Source organism: Choloepus didactylus, chromosome 7, assembly GCF_015220235.1.
Source record: "Choloepus didactylus isolate mChoDid1 chromosome 7, mChoDid1.pri, whole genome shotgun sequence".
In the NCBI taxonomy this organism is placed as follows: domain Eukaryota; kingdom Metazoa; phylum Chordata; class Mammalia; order Pilosa; family Megalonychidae; genus Choloepus; species Choloepus didactylus.
The window spans coordinates 80,305,382-80,312,364 of NC_051313.1; positions in this window are offsets into that span (position 1 = coordinate 80,305,382).

Consider the following 6,983-nt stretch of genomic DNA (forward strand, 5'->3'; position numbering starts at 1 on the left):
AAACTAGAACAGATACCCTCACTGAAGAACAGCCAATGGTGTCCAGAACACCTCTGTCAGCTGGGAAGGCATGTGACTGGCATCTGCCGAGTTGTGTTTCAAAATGGCTTTCTCCAAAATGTCTCTCTCAGCTGCTCTGGGGCATTTTGTCCTTGGTTCTTTCTCCCAGGATGTTTCTCTCTAAGTGACTGAGGGTCATCTCTTAGCTTCTCTGGAGCAAACTTTGAGCTAGCATCTCCAAACATCTCCAAGTATCTCAAAGGCATCATTGTTGGCCTGTAAGCATCTCTTAAATACTCCAGTGAACTAATCAAAATCTACCGTGAATGGGCGGGGTCCACACCTCTGTGGAAATATCTACAGTTGGGTGGGTCATATCTCCATGGAAATGACCTAATCAAAAGATTAATGTCTGCCCTCACAAGACTGCATTTAAAAACATGACTTTTGGGAGACATAATATATCCAAACCAGTACAATGCCATTGGATTTGATTTTCAAGTTGTTTTGTTGAGGATTTTTGCATCTATATTCATTAGAGCAATTGAGCTATAATTTTCTTTTCTTGTATCATCTTTATCTGGCCTTGGTATTAGGTTAATGTTTGCTTCATAGAATGAGTTAGGTAGTGTTCCCTCCTCTTCAATTTTTTGGAAGAGTTTGTGTAGGACTGGTATTAATTCTTCTTGGAATGATTGGTAGAATTCATTTGTGAAGCCATTTGTTCCTGGGCTTTTATTTATTGGGTGGTTTTTGATTACCGCTTCCATCTCTTTACTTGAGATTGGTTTGCTGAGATCTTCCATTTCTTCTTGAGTCTGTGTAGGTTGTTCATTGCTATCTAGGCAATTGTCCATTTCATCTAAGTTGTCTAGCTTGTTAGCATACAGGTGTTCATAGTATTCTCTTATGATTTTTTGAAATTTCTATGGGATCAGTAATAATGCCCCCTCTTATTTCTGATTTTATTTGATTCTGCTCTTTTTTTCTTTGTCAGACTAACTAAGGGTTTCTCAATTTTAAGGATTTTCTCAAAGAACCAGCTTTTAATTTTATTGATTCTATTTTTATTCTCAATTCATTTCTTTTTGCTCTCATTTTTGTTATTTCTTTCCTTCTGCTTACTTTAGGGTTAGTTTGCTATTCTTTCTCTAGTTCCTCCAGGTGTGAAGTTAGATCTTCTATTTTAGCTATTTCATTTATTTAAATGTAGGCATTTAGGGCTATACATTTCCATCTCATCACTGCCTTCACTGCATCCCATAATTTTTAATTGTGCTGGTTTGGATCTGTTATGTACCCCATAAAAGGCCATGTTCTTTTGATCCAATCTTGTGGGGCAGACCTATTGTGAGTGAGATATTTTGATTAGATTATTTCCATGAAGAGGTGACTCTGCCCATTCCAGGTGGGTCTTAATTAGTTTACTTGCATCCTTAAGAGAGTTCATGCAGAGAGTTTGAGCTCAGGGCCAACACAGACCCAGATGCTTAGAGAAGCTGAGAGAAATTTTGGAGAGAAGCTAAAATATGTAATCCAGAGTTTGCCCCCATGAGAAGTTAAGAGAGTAGCTAAGACTGCACTTAATGGGATTCATAAAAGAATGTTCTTGTTCATGGGAATTGTATATGTGAATTATAGTGTTTGTTCAAGGATGTGTGCAGCTAGCTCTCATATGTTCAGAAGACAGAGCAATAGATGATGGATGATAGATAGGGAAAGAGGGAGGGAGGGAGGGAGGGAAAGAAATAGTGGTGTGACAACATGTTAAAGTTAGTGGATTGGGGTATCAGGGGGGGTCAGGGAATGCTGGAGTTCTGTGTATGGGGTTTGTATTGTTTTTGCAACTGTTCCTATAACTTTGAATTTATTTCAAAATATAATTTAAAAAAAAAAAAAAAAAAAAAAAAAAAGAGTAGCTAAGAGAGGCAAAAGCCCAGAGACATTTTGGAGAAAGCCATCACCATATGTCTTCCCATGTGACAGAGGAACCCCAAATGCCATCAGCCTTTCTTTAGAGAAGGTATCTACCTGTTGATGCCTTAATTGGGACATGTTCATGGCCTTAGAGCTATAAAATTGTGAAGTAATAACCCCCGGTTGTAAAAGCCAATCCATTTCTGGTATATTGCATTTCTGGCAACTTTAGCAAACTGAAACATTGTTGCATTCTCATTTTTATTTATCTCTAGATAAATACTGATATTTCTTCTTATTTCTTCTTAGACCCACTTAAGAAGGTTAAATATATGGAGGTTAAATAACACATTTAATCTCCATATATTTGTGATTTTCCAGTTCTCTTGTTATTGATTTCCATCTTCATTCCATTATGATCAGTGTTCTAGTTTGCTAATGCTGCAGAATGCAAAACACCAGAGATGGATTGGCTTTCATAAAAAGGGGGTTTATTTGGCTACACAGTTACAGTCTTAAGGCCATAAAGTATCCAAGGTAACACATCAGTAATCAGGTACCTTCACTGGAGGATAGCCAATGGCATCCAGAAAACCTCTGTTAGCTGGGAAGGCACATGGCTGGTGTCTGCTCCAAAGTTCTGGTGTCAAAATGGCTTTCTCCCAGGACGTTCCTCTCTAGCAAGCTTGCTCCTCTTCAAAACATCACTCACATCTGCACTGAGTTCCTTCTCTTTGAGTCAGCTCATTTATATGGCTCCACTGATCAAGGCCCACCCTGAATGGGTGGGGCCATGCCTCCATGGGAATATCTCAGAGTCATCACCCACAGTTGGGTGGGGCACATTCCAAGCAAATCTAATCAGCACCAAAATGTCTGCCCCACAAGACTACATCAAAGATAACAGCATTTGGGGGACACAATACATTCAAACTGGCACAATCAGGAAATAGTGCTTTGTATAATTTCAATCTTTTTACATATATTTAGATTTATTTTGTGAGCAAATATGTGGTCTATCCTGGAGAATGATCCATGGACACTTGAGAAGACTATATCCTGCTGTTTGGGGGTGCAATGTTCTGTAAATATCTGTTAGGTTTAGTTCATTTATCATATTATTTAAGTTCTCTGATTCCTTAATGATCTAAAAACTATAAAGGGAGGCTAAGCCTACTTATAATTGTGCCTAAGAGTCACCCCCAGAGAAACTCTTTTGTTTCTCAGATGTGGCCCATCTATCTCTAAGCTCTTTTTAGTTTTTAGTGTACTAGAATAACTAGAAGAAAATACCCGAAACTATTGAACTGCAATCCAGTATCCTTGATTTTGAAGACAGTCATATAACTATATATCTTTTATGGTACGTGACTGTGTGATTGTGAAAACTTTGTGGCTCATACTCCTTTTATTCAGTGTATGAACAAATGATTAGAGAAAAGGGGGACAAAAAGTAAATGAATAATGGGGGGAGGAGTAGTGTGAGATGTTTTGGGTGTTCTTTTTAATTTTATTTTTACTACTATTCTTATTTTTTGGAGTAACGAAAATGTTCAAAAAATTGATTGGGGTGATGAATGTACAACTATGTGATGATACTATGGACAGTTGATTGTACACTTTGGATGATTGTATGGTATGTGAATATATCTCAATACAATTGCATTAAAGAAGCAAACTAAAGTGATATCTATATAATGCATAAGAATAACCTCCAGAATGAACTCTCAATTCCATTTGAGATCTTTTAGCCACTGAAACTTTATTTTGTTTAATTCCTTTTCCCCCTTTTGGTCAGGATGGCTTTCTGAATCCCATGATGCCAGGTCCAGACTCATCCCTGGGAGTCATGTCCCACATTGCCAGGGAGATTTACATCCCTGGAAGTCAGGTCCAATGTAGGGGGGAGAGCAATGAGTTTATCTGCCAAGTGGGCTTAGAGAGAGACAGGCCACATCTGAGCAACAAAAGAGGTTCTCTGGGGGTGACTCTTAGGCACCATTGTGAGTAGGCTTAGCCTCTCCTTTGTGGTAACAAGGAGGGCAAGCTCCAAGAAAGTCACTACAATCATAGTCACCAATGCTTGTGAAAATATTAGGAATTCCCCAGGTGGGGCAAGATGGAGGCAGAGGTGGGCCAATATGTCTTTTGATTTGGGAGTTTAATCCATTAACATTCAATGTATTACTGTAAAGACAGCACTTACTTCCACCATTTTATCCTTTGGCTTTTATATGTCAAACCTTTCTTCTATCTGCTTTTTACCTTGTTTCTTAACCTTACTGATAATCTTCATTTCTACATTCTCCTCCAAACCTCTCCCTCCTGTCTTTTCCTTTCAACATTCAGAAGCCCTTTAGTGTTGCTTGTAGGGCAGATCTCTTGTTGACAAACTCTCAGTTTCTGTTTATCTGTGAATATTATAAACTCTCCCTCATTTTGGAAGGACAATTTTGTCAGATAAAGAATTCTTTGCTGGCAGTTTTTCTCTTGCAGTATCTTAAGCATATCATACCACTGACTTCTTGGCTCCATGGTTTCTGATGAGGAATCAGCATTTAGTCTTATTATGCATCCCTTGTATGCGATGAATCACTTTTCTCTTGCTAATTTCAGAATTCTCACTTTGTCTTTGGCATTTGATATTTTGATTAGTATGTGTCTTGGAGTAGGTCTTTTGGGATTTTTGCTGTTTGGTGTATGCTGTGCTTCTTGGACATGCACCTTTGTGTCTTTCATAAGAGTTGGGAGATTTGGGGCCATTATTTCCTCAAATATTCTTTCTGCCCCTTTTCCCTTCTCTTCACCTTATGGCATACCCTTGATATGTATAATTGTCTGCTTCATGGTGCCCTTTTTAATTATTTATTTATCAAAAAAAATTAAAAAAATTTTTCAAATGAAACATAGGAAAGGAATAAAAAAAAAAATCCTGAAGTAACTTCATTGCTTCCAATATGTTCCTACCATACCACAAGAAAATTAATGAACCATGATCATTCCTGAGCATTCCCATTTCATTAAGATTACCCTCAATATTTTACCTGTTCTTATTGGATTATCATACCCCCTTCACTAGCTGTCTATCTCTAGGCCCTGTATATTCCACAGTATACTACATTTGTTTTACATTTTTCACAGAGTTTACATTAGTGGTAACATTCAATAGCTCTCCTTTTATAACTGACTTATTTCACTCAACATTATGGCCTCAAGGTTCATCCATGTTGTCATATGCTTCACAACCTCATTCCTTCTCCCTCTTTTAAAAACATTCTTATATTAGTACATTTAATCCCATCATTGACAACTCTAGGTTTCACTAAGTTAAACAGTCCCAGTATTTATCCTCTTTCTTTCTGATATCATACATGCCCCTAGCCTTCCTCTTTCACCCATACTCACACTCATCTTTGTTCAGAGTATGTACAATATTGTGCTACCATCACACAGTATTGTGCTATTTTTTTCTGCATCTGTACAATCAATCCTGTTGAATATTCTGTACTCCTTCAGCATCAGATGCCCGATCTCTACCCTCTTTCTATCTCCTGATAACTCAACTTTAACTTTTAAGTTTTGCTCATTAATTTTAATTCATATTAGTGAGACCATACAGTGTCTATCTTTTTGTTTCAGGCTAATTTCACTCAATATAATGTCTACTGTCTACTATTTTGTCTTTTGGATTTTATATGTCATATCTTATTTTGTTTTTATTATTTCTCTCTCTCTCTTTTTACCCTTACTGATAGTCTTCATTTCTACACTCTTCTCCAAACCTCTCTCTCCTGTCTTTTCCTAGCTGCCTATAGTGTTCCCTGTAGTATTTCTTGTAGTGCAGAGATCTTGTTCACAAAATCTCAGTGTCTTTTTCTCTGAAAATATTTTTATTCTCCCTCATTTTCGAAGGACAGTTTTGCTGGATATAGAATTCTTGATTGGAAGTCTTTCTCTTTCAGTATCTTAAATATATCATAACACTGCCTTCTCACCTCCATGGTTTCTACTGAGAAATCTGCACAAAGCTTGTGATGGATCACTTTTCTCTTGCTGTTTTCAGAATTCTGTCTTTGTCTTTGACATTTGATAATCTGATTATTAAGTGTCTTGGTGTTGTCTATTCAGATCTATTCTGTTTGGGGTATGCTGAACTTCTTGGATTTGTAATGTTATGTCTTTCATAAGAGATGGGAAATTTTCAGTGATTATTTCTTCCATTATTGTTTCTGCTCCTTTCCCCTTCTCTTCTCCTTCTGGGATACCCATGACATGTATATTTATGCACTTCATGTTGTCAATCAATTCCCTGAGATGATGCTTATATTTTTCCATTCTTTTCCTTATCTGTTCTTTTGCGTGTAGGATTTCAGATGTTCTGTCCTCTAGTTCACTGATCCTTTCTTCTGCCTCTCCAAATCTGCTGTTGTATGTCTCCATTGTGTTTTTCATCTCTTCTATCATACCTTTCATTCCCATAAGTTCTGCCATTTGTTTTTTCAAGCTTACAAATTCTTCTTTATGGTCACCACGTGTCTTCTTTATATCCTTCACCTCCTTTGCCAGATTTTCCTTCAGCTTGCTGATTTGATTTAGAAGATTAGTTTGAACATCTTTAGTTAGTTGTTTAAATTCCTGTATCTCATTTGAAGTATAAGTTTTTTCCTTTGACTGGGCCATATCTTTATTTTCCCTAGTGTGACTTGTAATTTTTGTTGTCTAAGCATCTGGTTTACTTGATTACCCCAATCAGATTTTCCCAGACCAGATGGGCCCAGGTCTCAAGAGGAGGCTGTAATAAGTATCAAGTTTCCCTGAGGCTGAGACCCAGCAGATTTTGACTTTCTTATGAGGTGTCTAGATTCTGTGCTTTTCCTATCCTGCCCAGTAGGTTGCACTTGTCAACCCAGAGGTCCCCACTAGTGTAAAGAGGTTTGGTACCTTTAATTCTCAGTGGACCCCATCCCAGCCAGGGGCAAAGGGTGTCAGAAACCTACCTTGTTTCTGTTATTTTTTTTTCCCTAGGCCCAGAGATCTAAATTCTCTGGGGAGGGGTGCTGCCACTT